Source organism: Rutidosis leptorrhynchoides, chromosome 5 (genome assembly GCF_046630445.1).
Source record: "Rutidosis leptorrhynchoides isolate AG116_Rl617_1_P2 chromosome 5, CSIRO_AGI_Rlap_v1, whole genome shotgun sequence".
In the NCBI taxonomy this organism is placed as follows: Eukaryota; Viridiplantae; Streptophyta; class Magnoliopsida; order Asterales; family Asteraceae; genus Rutidosis; species Rutidosis leptorrhynchoides.
In genome coordinates, this window is record NC_092337.1 from 74786453 (window position 1) to 74803446 (window position 16994).

A 16994-nucleotide genomic window follows, 5' to 3' on the forward strand; every position below is an offset into this window, starting at 1 on the left:
GTTGCCACTTGATTTCGTCTTAAACATCATTTGTATATTCACGATTACATTCTGCGTTCAAACCTTTCATGATTCTTGAAAATACCTCAATCGAGAGGATGAACTAACCGCACTTCATTTACGGAAGAAAATATTGATGCATATAGCTATTCACCTGGAAACTCTCGAAAACCTGAGTAAACATTTAACACATAGCTGTGTTACTTTCTTTAGTGTTATTATTACCCAAAATAACTTTGCAATCCCTTTCCAAATTAGATAATTTTATCACAGCTCCAGCAAGTCAACTTCGACTTTTCATTCGAAACAACCTTATTATAACCTTGATTTATATGTGTACTCTTTTATTGTTATCGGAAAACCTTTTATATTCCATCATATTACCAGCAGACGTACCAACAACCTCGTTTCTCCTTGGTTTAAATCTCTCCGACAAATCACTATATATATCTGCTGAAGTCTCATCATGTACTCATTCGCACCTTGTAACGAGAACTGACATACCAATTACCAGGAATCAGCAATCAGTACCTTGAAAACTCACAGCATATCTACATCAACAGTTATATGTATAACATTCATCTCTTAGAATTATGATCTTCCATTCTGAAATTCTGAAAAAGCTGAAATACAGCAGCACAAACTGTACACGACCTTAACTGTCTAAAATTTGATGATAAAGAATGGAGTTTTGGAAACACTCAATAGAAAATTTAGTACCGGAAATCGAATTATGCAAAACTATGAAGGAAGCCGTGGACAAATCACAAAGAATAAGTTTGACTTCAAAGAATCTAAATGATTCTGTTTCTGATGAAATCTTTAGCGAATACCTTGCTTTCGAATCTAAACCCTTACGGATAAATCTTCTTCATCATCCATCGATATTAGAAATTCCAAGATAACATCGTATCTTTCATTATAAATATCCTCCATATTTATGAAGATATTTTCATAATTATTCTTATCTGAAATCAATAATCTATTCGTGCTATCAATGTTACATCATATAGAAACTGTTAGTTTCTATATTCTGTAAACTTTCGAGCTTAAAATATGAATGTTTTTGAAGTAGTGTTGGGAACTGATGCATGAGTTAGTATAATATAATGACACTTGATCAACGTGATTATATTACAGTAAGTCATGCTGAGTTTCTAATGAAACGTGATGATGGTTCATAGTAGATTATACCATCATCATGTGTCATGTTACATAACTCTTTCATTCTACATAACCTCCAAACATATCAAGAAGAATATATTCTTGATAGTTCTATCGTCTGTATTTTTGATAAATTTGAAAAGCAAATCGTGCTATCACGTTCCACCCTGCTTAGAACATTATAATCATTCAAAACTCTATATCTACAAATTCTGGACCATTATTCGTTTGACTTGGAGTCAGGAAGAGAAAACAAGAGCATGGAGCTCCGAAAAATAAAGGAAAATATAAAGCCGATCACAAACATAGGAATTACAAACCGTGTATATCAATGTTTATCGCCACATAAAGACACGGGAGAATCAAAAACACTATAACCCCAAGGGCGAAGTAGAAGAAAACAGATTCCTCCGGTGAAAGTTGGAAAAGGAGAATGATTGTGGTGATAGTCATGATAAGGACAAGGATCAGAACTGGATTAAGCATTTTCACAATCTTTTGGATGTATGAACTAAGAAAGAAAGTGTAGGAATGGTGAGGATAATGGAACGGAAGAGCTTAATTTATAGTGGAAATATCATACAGAGTAATCGAGGCAGATCACCGTATTTAATTATAGAGATCTTAATTTCCTTACTCGCTGAAGAAGCAAATCTTTTAGATTTCGAAGATTTTCTTTAAATCCCTTGAATTTCAGAATTCAACCCTGACTACGTCAAAAGTTAAGACGCACCTTATTTTCTAAATTTAACCCTGTTTACATCAAAAGCTAAGGAAAATCTTATTTTTCTTCAATTCACTCTTTTGCGATAGCTTCATTTGTATCCTTAGAATAATCGAATTATTTTATCCTTATTATTCAATGATGATAAACCTCTAATTATCCACTCATATTGGTCATGAAAACATTTTTATTGTTAGCCATGACCACCTCACTCAAATTTCGGGACGAAATTTCTTTAACGGGTAGGTACTGTGATGACCCGGGAATTTCCGATTAAATTTAAACTTAATCTTTATATGATTTTGACACGATAAGCAAAGTCTGTAATGTGAGTATCAGAATTTTTGAACTGTTTACATGGATAACATTTACCCTTCGACTATGTCCGATGATTCACGAACGATTGTGTGTAATATATATATATATATATATATATATATATATATATATATATATATATATATATATATATATATATATATATATATTAAATTTTCAAATGTGTTATTATATAAAATAAAGTATTACATAATTAATAATATGCAAGGTTAGTATATTAAATGTAATTACAAGTTAAGAATTAGTTGTATTAGTAATATTATTGTTATTTTCAATACTAATATTAATATTAGTATTATTAGTATTATTATTATCATTAATGTTATTATTAACATTAGTATTATTATTATAAACATTATGATTAATAAATATCATCATTCTTGTTATTTATAATACTATTATTATTTATATTAATAATATTAAAAGAGTTATTATTATTAATATATATATTTATATTTATTAATTATTAATATTAATATTAATGATATATAAAAAATGGATAGTACACAGACAGTTTCCAAAATCAGTTGCAGATCACTCTCAACTTTTATCAATTTTTGTTTCTTGTCTACAATTTGTTATCTGTCAATTTCAAGGTACATTACAGAATAAAATTTATTCCTTATATAGATATATGCATTTGAGAAAGATAGAAAACTAAAAATAAGCTCGACACTCTGTACATTCATCTTTTTCACCATATTTTGATTTCGAATGAATTTCCAAAATGTAATAATGCAGTCTTGTTAGGAATCATCTATCTAAACTTTCTGTAAGTTTTCAATCTTCAATTCTTTCTATCAATTTCTAATTTGAGAGTCAAAGTTTTGGTTTTCAAAGTCAACTAAGTGTTCTTGAATCAAATTCGAGTTTGTTTTGATATCTCCAGTTAATTTGATGATTCATAAAGTTTATAGGAATGATTTGCAACACAATTCATGTTGTAATCATAACCTATAACACTCTTAATCTAAAAATCATTTTTTGAGTTCTTGAGTTCTTCACAGTAATATACACTAACGTAAATTCGAAACAAATTTCAAAAACTAAAAATGCAGAGTTGTTAGGAATCATTTACTTAAACTTCCTGCAAAATCTCAAGTTCCAATTCTTAATAACGAATTCGAATTTGCGAGTCAAAGTTAAATTGTCAAAAGTCAACTGTTTTGTTCTTGGAGAAATTAGAGCTTGTTTTGATATTTTAAGTTAAATTGATGATTTTGATAGATTTTAGGAATGATTTGAAACATGTTTCATGTTGTAAAGATTGTCCAAAACGAACTCAAAATTGAAAACAAAATTTTTTTTTTCCTAGCTACGGGCAAAGCAGTAGGAGTTTTTGTGTTTTTTTTTCTCATTTTTTTTATATCATGAACACATTTTTTTTTGTTTCATGTTGTTTACAAGTCATAAATGAAAACCCAATCGATTGTTGTTGAGTTTTTGCCCCCTGTTTGATTTTAAACTTGGTGAAGAAGATGATGAACTAAGATGAAAGAAATACTAGATATGTATGTTTGGGTTGCCTTATAAGTCAGAAAAACATGGATGGCAGAATGGTTAAGTGTGTTTGCGGGTGGGCGAGAGGTCTCGAGTTCGAGCTCTGTTTGGGGCATTTTTTTTAGAAAAGCTCTTTGAAGGTAGTTCTCATTTTTAAAATTAATATTATTATTATTATTATTATTATTATTATTGTTATTATTAGTAGTAATATAATTATTACTATTATTATTACTAAAATAAGAATTTATGATTATTTAATAGTATTGTTATTATGATTGTTATTATTAGTATTATAAATATTATTATCACCATATAAGTATAATAATCATTATTATCATTATTATTACTAGTATCATGCTATTAGAATTATTATTATTACCCTTAGTCAGGTATTTCTACGATTATTAATTTTGCAAAACAAAAGATATATATGTAAATATATTATAACATAAAATATACTAATATTACATAAAAATTATGTTTCAACTAATATTATTGATATAACATTAATTAAATATCAAATAAGTATCATAATATATTATAAGAATAATTAAAACATAACAAATATATAAACTTAATTGATTTATACTATAATGTGTTAATACTTGATATAGGTTCGTGAATCCGAGGCCAATCCTGCATTGTTCAATGTCGTCATATGTATTTTTACTACAAAATACATTATAGTGAGTTTCATTTGCTCCCTTTTTAATTGCTTTTGCAATATATATTTTTGGGCTGAGAATACATGCGCAACTTTTATAAATGTTTTATGAAATAGACACAAGTAATCGAAACTACATTATATGGTTGAATTATCGAAATCGAATATGCCCCTTTTTATTAAGTCTGGTAATCTAAGAATTAGGGAACAGACACCCTAATTGACGCGAATCCTAAAGATAGATCTATCGGGCCCAACAAGCCCCATCCAAAGTACCGGATGCTTTAGTACTTCGAAATTTATATCATGTCCGAAGGAGGATCCCGGAATGATGGGGATATTCTTATATACATATTGTGAATGTCGGTTACCAGGTGTTCAATCCATATGAATGATATTTTTGTCTCTATGCATGGGACGTATGATTATGAGAAATGGAAGTATGAAATCTTGTGGTCTATTAAAATTATGAAAGGATTATTTATGTTAAACTAATGAACTCACCAACCTTTTGGTTGACACTTTAAAGCATGTTTATTCTCAGGTATGAAAGAAATCTTCCGCTGTGCACTTGCTCATTTTAGAGACATTACTTGGAGTCATTCAGGACATATTTCAAAAGACGTTGCATTCGAGTCGTTGAGTTCATCAAGATTATTATTAAGTCAATTATAGTTAGATATATTATAAAATGGTATGCAAGCCGTCAACTTTCGATGTAATGAAAGATTGTCTTTTCAAAAACGAATGCAATGTTTGTAAAATGTATCATATAGAGGTCTAGTACCTCGCAATGTAACCAAATGTAATGTATTCGTCCTTGTGGATTAGGACGGGTCGACCTCTATATGAGACGTTTTTCAAAGACTGCATTCATTTTTAAAACAAACCATAACCTTTATTTCATAAATAAAGGTTTAAAAAGCTTTACGTAGATTATCAAATAATGATAATCTAAAATATCCTGTTTACACACGACCATTACATAATGGTTTACAATACAAATATGTTACATCGAAATCAGTTTCTTGAATGCAGTTTTTACACAATATCATACAAACATGGACTCCAAATCTTGTCCTTATTTTAGTATGCAACAGCGGAAGCTCTTAATATTCACCTGAGAATAAACATGCTTTAAACGTCAACAAAAATGTTGGTGAGTTATAGGTTTAACCTATATATATCAAATCGTAACAATAGACCACAAGATTTCATATTTCAATACACATCCCATACATAGAGATAAAAATCATTCATATGGTGAACACCTGGTAACCGACATTAACAAGATGCATATATAAGAATATCCCCATCATTCCGGGACACCCTTCGGATATGATATAAATTTCGAAGTACTAAAGCATCCGGTACTTTGGATGGGGTTTGTTAGGCCCAATAGATCTATCTTTAGGATTCGCGTCAATTAGGGTGTCTGTTCCCTAATTCTTAGATTACCAGACTTAATAAAAAGGGGCATATTCGATTTCGATAATTCAACCATAGAATGTAGTTTCACGTACTTGTGTCTATTTTGTAAATCATTTATAAAACCTGCATGTATTCTCATCCCAAAAATATTAGATTTTAAAAGTGGGACTATAACTCACTTTCACAGATTTTTACTTCGTCGGGAAGTAAGACTTGGCCACTGGTTGATTCACGAACCTATAACAATATATACATATATATCAAAGTATGTTCAAAATATATTTACAACACTTTTAATATATTTTGATGTTTTAAGTTTATTAAGTCAGCTGTCCTCGTTAGTAACCTACAACTAGTTGTCCACAGTTAGATGTAAAGAAATAAATCGATAAATATTATCTTGAATCAATCCACGACCCAGTGTATACGTATCTCAGTATTGATCACAACTCAAACTATATATATTTTGAAATCAACCTCAACCCTGTATAGCTAACTCCAACATTCACATATAGAGTGTCTATGGTTGTTCCGAAATATATATAGATGTGTCGACATGATAGGTCGAAACATTGTATACGTGTCTATGGTATCTCAAGATTACATAATATACAATACAAGTTGATTAAGTTATGGTTGGAATAGATTTGTTACCAATTTTCACGTAGCTAAAATGAGAAAAATTATCCAATCTTGTTTTACCCATAACTTCTTCATTTTAAATCCGTTTTGAGTGAATCAAATTGCTATGGTTTCATATTGAACTCTATTTTATGAATCTAAACAGAAAAGTATAGGTTTATAGTCGGAAAAATAAGTTACAAGTCGTTTTTGTAAAGGTAGTCATTTCAGTCGAAAGAACGACGTCTAGATGACCATTTTAGAAAACATACTTCCACTTTGAGTTTAATCATAATTTTTGGATATAGTTTCATGTTCATAATAAAAATCATTTTCTCAGAATAACAACTTTAAAATCAAAGTTTATCATAGTTTGTAATTAACTAACCCAAAACAGCCCGCGGTGTTACTACGACGGCGTAAATCCGGTTTTACGGTGTTTTTCGTGTTTCCAGGTTTTAAATCATTAAGTTAGCATATCATATAGATATAGAACATGTGTTTAGTTGATTTTAAAAGTCAAGTTAGAAGGATTAACTTTTGTTTGCGAACAAGTTTAGAATTAACTAAACTATGTTCTAGTGATTACAAGTTTAAACCTTCGAATAAGATAGCTTTATATGTATGAATCGAATGATGTTATGAACATCATTACTACCTTAAGTTCCTTGGATAAACCTACTGGAAAAGAGAAAAATGGATCTAGCTTCAATGGATCCTTGGATGTCTCAAAGTTCTTGAAGCAGAATCATGACACGAAAACAAGTTCAAGTAAGATCATCACTTGAAATAAGATTGTTATAGTTATAGAAATTGAACCAAAGTTTGAATATGATTATTACCTTGTATTAGAATGATAACCTACTGTAAGAAACAAAGATTTCTTGAGGTTGGATGATCACCTTACAAGATTGGAAGTGAGCTAGCAAACTTGAAAGTATTCTTGATTTTATGAAACTAGAACTTTTGGAATTTATGAAGAACACTTAGAACTTGAAGATAGAACTTGAGAGAGATCAATTAGATGAATAAAATTGAAGAATGAAAGTGTTTGTAGGTGTTTTTGGTCGTTGGTGTATGGATTAGATATAAAGGATATGTAATTTTGTTTTCATGTAAATAAGTCATGAATGATTACTCATATTTTTGTAATTTTATGAGATATTTCATGCTAGTTGCCAAATGATGGTTCCCACATGTGTTAGGTGACTCACATGGGCTGCTAAGAGCTGATCATTGGAGTGTATATACCAATAGTACATACATCTAAAAGCTGTGTATTGTACGAGTACGAATACGGGTGCATACGAGTAGAATTGTTGATGAAACTGAACGAGGATGTAATTGTAAGCATTTTTGTTAAGTAGAAGTATTTTGATAAGTGTATTGAAGTCTTTCAAAAGTGTATAAATACATATTAAAACACTACATGTATATACATTTTAACTGAGTCGTTAAGTCATCGTTAGTCGTTACATGTAAGTGTTGTTTTGAAACCTTTAGGTTAACGATCTTGTTAAATGTTGTTAACCCAATGTTTATAATATCAAATGAGATTTTAAATTATTATATTATCATGATATTATCATGTATGAATATCTCTTAATATGATATATATACATTAAATGTCTTTACAACGATAATCGTTACATATATGTCTCGTTTAAAAATCATTAAGTTAGTAGTCTTGTTTTTACATATGTAGTTCATTGTTAATATACTTAATGATATGTTTACTTATCATAGTATCATGTTAACTATATATATATATCCATATATATGTCATCATATAGTTTTTACAAGTTTTAACGTTCGTGAATCACCGGTCAACTTGGGTGGTCAATTGTCTATATGAAACATATTTCAATTAATCAAGTCTTAACAAGTTTGATTGCTTAACATGTTGGAAACATTTAATCATGTAAATATCAATCTCAATTAATATATATAAACATGGAAAAGTTCGGGTCACTACAGTACCTACCCGTTAAATAAATTTCGTCCCGAAATTTTAAGCTGTTGAAGGTGTTGACGAATCTTCTGGAAATAGATGCGGGTATTTCTTCTTCATCTGATCTTCACGCTCCCAGGTGAACTCGGGTCCTCTACGAGCATTCCATCGAACCTTAACAATTGGTATCTTGTTTTGCTTAAGTCTTTTAACCTCACGATCCATTATTTCGACGGGTTCTTCGATGAATTGAAGTTTTTCGTTGATTTGGATTTCATCTAACGGAATAGTGAGATCTTCTTTAGCAAAACATTTCTTTAAATTCGAGACGTGGAAAGTGTTATGTACAGCCGCGAGTTGTTGAGGTAACTCTAGTCGGTAAGCTACTGGTCCGATACGATCAATAATCTTGAATGGTCCAATATACCTTGGATTTAATTTCCCTCGTTTACCAAATCGAACAACGCCTTTCCAAGGTGCAACTTTAAGCATGACCATCTCTCCAATTTCAAATTCTATATCTTTTCTTTTAATGTCAGCGTAGCTCTTTTGTCGACTTTGGGCGGTTTTCAACCGTTGTTGAATTTGGATGATCTTCTCGGTAGTTTCTTGTATAATCTCCGGACCCGTAATCTGTCTATCCTCCACTTCACTCCAACAAATCGGAGACCTGCACTTTCTACCATAAAGTGCTTCAAACGGCGCCATCTCAATGCTTGAATGGTAGCTGTTGTTGTAGGAAAATTCTGCTAACGGTAGATGTCGATCCCAACTGTTTCCGAAATCAATAACACATGCTCGTAGCATGTCTTCAAGCGTTTGTATCGTCCTTTCGCTCTGCCCATCAGTTTGTGGATGATAGGCAGTACTCATGTCTAGACGAGTTCCTAATGCTTGCTGTAATGTCTGCCAGAATCTTGAAATAAAACTGCCATCCCTATCAGAGATAATAGAGATTGGTATTCCATGTCTGGAGACGACTTCCTTCAAATACAGTCGTGCTAACTTCTCCATCTTGTCATCTTCTCTTATTGGCAGGAAGTGTGCTGATTTGGTTAGACGGTCAACTATTACCCAAATAGTATCAAAACCACTTGCAGTCCTTGGCAATTTAGTGATGAAATCCATGGTAATGTTTTCCCATTTCCATTCCGGGATCTCGGGTTGTTGAAGTAGACCTGATGGTTTCTGATGCTCAGCTTTGACCTTAGAACACGTCAAACATTCTCCTACGTATTTAGCAACATCGGCTTTCATACCCGGCCACCAAAAATGTTTCTTGAGATCCTTGTACATCTTCCCCGTTCCAGGATGTATTGAGTATCTGGTTTTATGAGCTTCTCTAAGTACCATTTCTCTCATATCTCCAAATTTTGGTACCTAAATCCTTTCAGCCCTATACCGGGTTCCGTCTTCCCGAATATTAAGATGCTTCTCCGATCCTTTGGGTATTTCATCCTTTAAATTTCCCTCTTTTAAAACTCCTTGTTGCGCCTCCTTTATTTGAGTAGTAATGTTATTATGAATCATTATATTCATAGATTTTACTCGAATGGGTTCTCTGTCCTTCCTGCTCAAGGCATCGGCTACCACATTTGCCTTCCTCGGGTGGTAACGAATCTCAAAGTCGTAATCATTCAATAATTCAATCCACCTACGCTGCCTCATATTCAGTTGTTTCTGATTAAATATGTGTTGAAGACTTTTGTGGTCGGTATATATAATACTTTTGACCCCATATAAGTAGTGCCTCCAAGTCTTTAATGCAAAAACAACCGCGCCTAATTCCAAATCATGCGTCGTATAATTTTGTTCGTGAATCTTCAATTGTCTAGACGCATAAGCAATCACCTTCGTTCGTTGCATTAATACACAACCGAGACCTTGCTTTGATGCATCACAATAAATCACAAAATCATCATTCCCTTCAGGCAATGACAATATAGGTGCCGTAGTTAGCTTTTTCTTCAATAACTGAAACGCTTTCTCTTGTTCATCATTCCATTCAAATTTCTTCCTTTTATGCGTTAATGCAATCAAGGGTTTTGCTATTCTGGAAAAGTCTTGGATGAACCTTCTGTAGTAACCAGCTAGTCCTAAAAACTGGCGTATGTGTTTCGGAGTTTTCGGGGTTTCCCACTTTTCAACAGTTTCTATCTTTGCCGGATCCACCTTAATACCTTCTTTGTTCACTATGTGACCGAGAAATTGAACTTCTTCCAACCAAAATGCACACTTTGAAAACTTAGCGTACAATTTTTCCTTCCTCAATACTTCTAACACCTTTCTCAAATGTTCACCGTGTTCTTGGTCATTCTTTGAGTAAATAAGTATGTCATCAATGAAAACAATGACAAACTTGTCAAGGTATGGTCCACACACTCGGTTCATAAGGTCCATGAACACAGCTGGTGCATTAGTTAAACCAAACGGCATGACCATAAACTCGTAATGACCGTAACGTGTTCTGAAAGCAGTCTTTGGAATATCATCTTCTTTCACCCGCATTTGATGATACCCGGAACGTAAGTCAATCTTTGAATAAACAGACGAGCCTTGTAGTAGATCAAATAAGTCATCGATTCTCGGTAGTGGGTAGCGGTTCTTGATGGTAAGTTTGTTCAACTCTCGGTAGTCGATACACAACCTGAATGTACCATCTTTCTTCTTGACAAACAAAACAGGAGCTCCCCACGGTGATGTGCTTGGTCGAATGAAACCACGCTCTAAAAGTTCTTGTAATTGGCTTTGTAGTTCTTTCATCTCGCTGGGTGCGAGTCTGTAAGGAGCACGAGCTATTGGTGCAGCTCCTGGTACAAGATCTATTTGAAATTCAACGGATCGATGTGGGGGTAATCCCGGTAATTCTTTCGGAAATACATCAGGAAATTCTTTTGCGACGGGAACATCATTGATGCTCTTTTCTTCAGTTTATACTTTCTCGACGTGTGCTAGAACAGCATAGCAACCTTTTCTTATTAGTTTTTGTGCCTTCAAATTACTAATAAGATGTAGCTTCGTGTTGCCCTTTTCTCCGTACACCATTAAGGGTTTTCCTTTTTCTCGTATAATGCGAATTGCATTTTTGTAACAAACGATCTCCGCTTTCACTTCTTTCAACCAGTCCATACCGATTATCACATCAAAACTCCCTAACTCTACTGGTATCAAATCAATCTTAAATGTTTCGCTAACCAGTTTAATTTCTCGATTCCGACATATATTATCTTCTGAAATTAATTTACCATTTGCTAATTCGAGTAAAAATTTACTATCCAAAGGCGTCAATGGACAACTTAATTTAGCACAAAAATCTCTACTCATATAGCTTCTATCCGCACCCGAATCAAATAAAACGTAAGCAGATTTATTGTCAATAAGAAACGTACCCGTAACAAGCTCCGGGTCTTCCTGTGCCTCTGCCGCATTAATATTGAAAACTCTTCCACGGCCTTGTCCATTCGTGTTCTCCTGGTTCGGGCAATTTCTAATAATGTGGCCCGGTTTTCCACATTTATAACAAACTACATTGGCATAACTTGCTCCGACACTACTTGCTCCGCCATTACTCGTTCCGACACCATTTGTTCCTTTCGTTCTATTAACCCCTGGTCCGTAGACCTCACACTTCGCCGCGCTATGACCATTTCTTTTACACTTGTTGCAAAATTTGGTGCAGAACCCCGAGTGATTCTTTTCACACCTTTGGCATAGCTGCTTCTGATTGTTGTTGTTGTTGCGGTTATTATTGTTGTTGGGATGATTGTTGTAGTTGCTGTTGTTGTTGTTGTTGGGCCGTTTGTTGTAGTTGCGATTGATGTTGCGATTGTTGGGATAATTGTTGCGATTATTGTTGTAATTGCTGTTGTTGTTGTATTGGTGATTCTTATCACCGTTTTCCTCCCACTTTCTTTTGACTTGCTTCACATTGGCCTCTTCAGCAGTCTGTTCTTTAATTCTTTCTTCAATTTGGTTCACGAGTTTGTGAGCCATTCTACATGCCTGTTGTATGGAGGCGGGCTCGTGTGAACTTATATCTTCTTGGATTCTTTCCGGTAATCCTTTCACAAACGCGTCGATCTTCTCTTCCTCATCTTCGAATGCTCCCGGACACAATAGGCACAATTCTGTGAATCGTCTTTCGTACGTGGTAATATCAAATCCTTGGGTTCGTAACCCTCTAAGTTCTGTCTTGAGCTTATTGACCTCGGTTCTGGGACGGTACTTCTCGTTCATCAAGTGCTTGAATGCTGACCACGGTAGTGCGTACGCATCGTCTTGTCCCACTTGCTCTAGATAGGTATTCCACCATGTTAACGCAGAACCTGTGAAGGTATGCGTAGCGTACTTTACTTTGTCCTCTTCAGTACACTTACTTATGGCAAACACCGATTCGACCTTCTCGGTCCACCGTTTCAATCCGATCGGTCCTTCGGTTCCATCAAATTCCAAAGGTTTGCAGGCAGTGAATTTTTTGTAGGTGCATCCTACACGATTTCCTGTACTGCTAGATCCAAGGTTATTGTTGGTATGTAGCGCAGCCTGTACTGCGGCTATGTTTGAAGCTAGAAAAGTACAGAATTCCTCTTCATTCATATTCACGGTGTGTCGAGTAGTCGGTGCCATTTCCTTCAAAATAGTTAAATGGAACAAGTTAATCATACAGAATATTAAGAGTAGTTAATAGTATTTCGTAGCATAATATGAACTCATTTATAAAAGCTTTTTCTTCATATTAGCGTTTTATAAGTTTAAATTCGGGTAGTACCTACCCGTTAAGTTCATACTTAGTAGCTAATATACAATTCAACTACTACAATTCTATATGAAAAACTGATTATAATAATATTTCGCGTTCAAACTTTTATACAATATTTTACAAACTTACAATACCGCTTATTTTACATAAAGCATGAAATATAGCACACAATAACTTTGATACAAGATAGTTGTGAAGATAATTCTAGCTAGTACACAAGTCGTTCAGCAAAGGCAATAAAGACACGTAATTCATACGTCCAGAAACAAGTCATGCATTCTGGTTTATTAGGACTACTTCCCATCCTTTGTCACACCCCCAGTTAGGGCCTGGGTGAAATGTGACTTAATATCAAATCAACCAACATATTATAATATACGAGAACAATACTAAATGATAAAACAAACTTTATTGAGCACGCAGCGGAAAATGAAACGTAGTTACAATGATAGGAATAACAATAATGGAAATGTTCACATGCAGAAGTAATAAATGCGATATCTCTTGATCCTATGTCCAAGTAGCATCACATAAGCAGTAAGTATAAGAGCTTGAATCAAACAGCACCTGAGACAAAACATGCTAAAGTGTCAACCAAAAGGTTGAGTGAAGTTCATAGGTTTAACAAATAAGTTTGACCGTTTGTTTTAGACCACAAGATTTAATTTGTAAGGTTGATCTCCCGCAGGATCAAAAAGTTATGCCAGTGCGTGATATTTAGACTAAACATTCAAGTTTGCCCCATGACAAGTTAGTTCTACTTGTCGGTTTAATTTCATTATCAAGCAATACAAAGATAACATCAAATGTACCGGGGACGTTACTCCCGATAGGCCTACCCCCAATAACTAAGCATGCCGCAGCACCTAAAAATATCACTGTAGGGACTTAGTCGGACATAGCCGGGTATAGCATAGTTTTAGTTGGTACTTGTGTCTAAATTGTAAATAGTAAAAGCAGCATGTGTCTCACCCCAATAAGTATAAAAAGTAAATTGAGCTCAAGTAAAGTGGGGCTATAAAAATCACCTTAGTAATTCGATGAAGTAAGGTAGTCCTTAAAGAGAATGTATGGATGATCGAAGCACAAGATAAGTCAACCTAAGAATAAGTTGAGAATAGTTTAGATGTTTTGCCCGTATGAAGATAAGTTTAAGTATTTTCGTGTGTAGTAAGTTTAAAGATTGTTTATCGTTTTGGAAAGGCTTTTGCATATTAGACAAGCTTCCAATCTACCCACTTTCAATTTAAAATGGACTTTTCAGGTCATTAGGTTTCTGAGCACTAGGATCCGTTAAATTGGTCAATCCAGACCCTCCACCTAAGACTTTCGAGCTTCCATCCACATCGAGAAAGTTTAAGATCTATACAAGTCTAATATACCGATCCAATATGTTTTTAGGTGTGTATAGGAATACAACACTTTAGTTATTTTACTTATAAGTGTTTCAATATATATAAATATTATATATATGTAAGGATACATATATATATTTATTTTAAATTTTGTTTTAGATCAATAATAGCATCAATTAATTATCTAATAATATTAACAAGTGTAATATTGATTTAATATCAGTAGGTAATATGTATAAAACATAATAAAATTTTTATACACATTAATATTAAGTTTTGTGTATTAAATAACACTTTTTATTATTATTTTAATAGCTAAAATGTAAATAAATAGGTAAACAAATTAAACATCACATTTTATATTTTTCTTATGTTCTACTGATCAAAATAAGCTTAAGAAAAATTTATAGATTTTTGTTATGGTGTTTAAGTATTTATTTTCCATTTTCCTTTCGGTTTGTAATAATACAAAGTTTATAAAGAATTAATTATTAAATGAACCAAATTAATTCAACCAATATTTTTTCTATGCTTATAATGTTACAACAAAGTCAGAAAAATTATTTATACATTTATATAAATAGTTTAACTATTTAATCATACTATTGTGTAGTTTTTAGTTTTAATAAAAAAAATTAAATAGAAATACATAACCATTAATTCTACAAATATTTTTATAACTTTATTAATAGTTATTAAGTAGTTTTTAATAGTTATCATGGTTAAAAACCTGCTGTAACATGTAATTTCATTTTATTATAAAAAACAGTTTAATCGGGTACTGTAGCGTTTTCAGAAGAAAATTCAAATTAAATATTAAACATGCGAATTTAATTATAAAAAAAATTTATAATTACCCTTACATATGATATAGCAAGCGACTAAAATAAAATTTTACAAAAAAATTCGTTTACTATTTAATAAAAATCATTTATATATTTCGGTTTATAAAAAAAATCAGTTTTTGATTTTTAATAAATACTATTCCGACTTTATAATTCATGAAACTAATTTTTATAGACATTAGGATACTTAACACTAATTATCATGTATTTACATTTTTTATTAAAATTAATTTCGTATTTAATTAGTTTTTAACATAAAAACTAGCATAAAACTATATAAAAACTTAATAAAAACTATATAAATTAATTAGGGGACTTACAAAAAAATAGTTGCTGAGACTTGGGAGAGTTTCTTTCAAGTTGAGAGTGTGTTTTGAGGTGTGAGTTGAAATGAAACAAATGGGTGCTATTTATAGTGAAAATAAAGTTGATAAAATGAGTTTTATAATTTTTTTTTTTTTAGTCAACAATAGGTGGTACTAGTTTATACCTTATTTTTAGTCAACATAAGGATGTAATGGTTTAAGATTCTTTAGTCTCATTATTATTACTATTATTATTTTTACATTTACTACATTGATAAGTATTATTTTCTTTTTACTAATTCATGACTTGTATATATTTAGTTCCCAATTGTTTTATTATTTATATAAATGTCACTTTTTATTTATTACTTACACGTTATTAGTTATAATATTACATAAATGCATAAATTTTAATTAGTAGCGAGTGTCGACTAACAGTTTATTATTTTCATCTTTTATTAACTTGTCAATTATTGCACAAAGTTAATTAATATGTTTTCTAACTCTTAACACTTAACAATTGTTGATTAAAGTTTGATCATTAAGTTTTAATTATATTGTTTGGGCATTTAATATTGAAAAAATATAGAATGGAAAAATGAGGGTCGTTATAGAACCTCCCCGTTATTGAAAACTTCGTCCCGAAGTTTTTAGGTAGTTTTCTCGTTTGCATCAGCAGTTGAGAAGAGATGGGGATATTTCCGTTTCATATGGTCTTTGCGTTCCCAGGTATATTCGGGGCCTATACGCTAATTCCACCGGACTTTAACGATAGGTATATTGCTTTTACGCGTTTGTTTGACCTCTCCTTCCATGATTTCTATAGGTTCTTCAACGAAGTGCATTTGCTCATCAATGCGGACATCATCCAGAGGAATAACGAGTGTGTCATCGGCAAGACACCGTTTAAGATTTGAGACATGAAACACATCATGTACTTGACTAAGTTCGGTTGGTAGTTCTAATCGGTATGCCACGGGACCGACTCTTTCAGTGATTGTGAATGGTCCAACATATCGTGGACTGAGTTTACTTCGCTTACCGAAGCGGACAACACCTTTCCAAGGGGATACTTTCAACATGACTTTATCTCCAACTTGGTATTCGATGTCTTTTCGTTTCTTATTGGCATAGCTTTTCTGTCGGCTACGGGCAGTTTCTAAACGTTGCTTGATTTGAACGATCTTTTCGGTAGTTTCGTGAATAATTTCAGGACCAGTTAAATGTCTGTCCTCAAGTTCATCCCAACACAAAGGGGATCTACACTTCCGTCCATATAAAGCTTCAAAAGGTGCAGCCTTAATGCTGGAGTGATAACTGTTATTATAAGAAA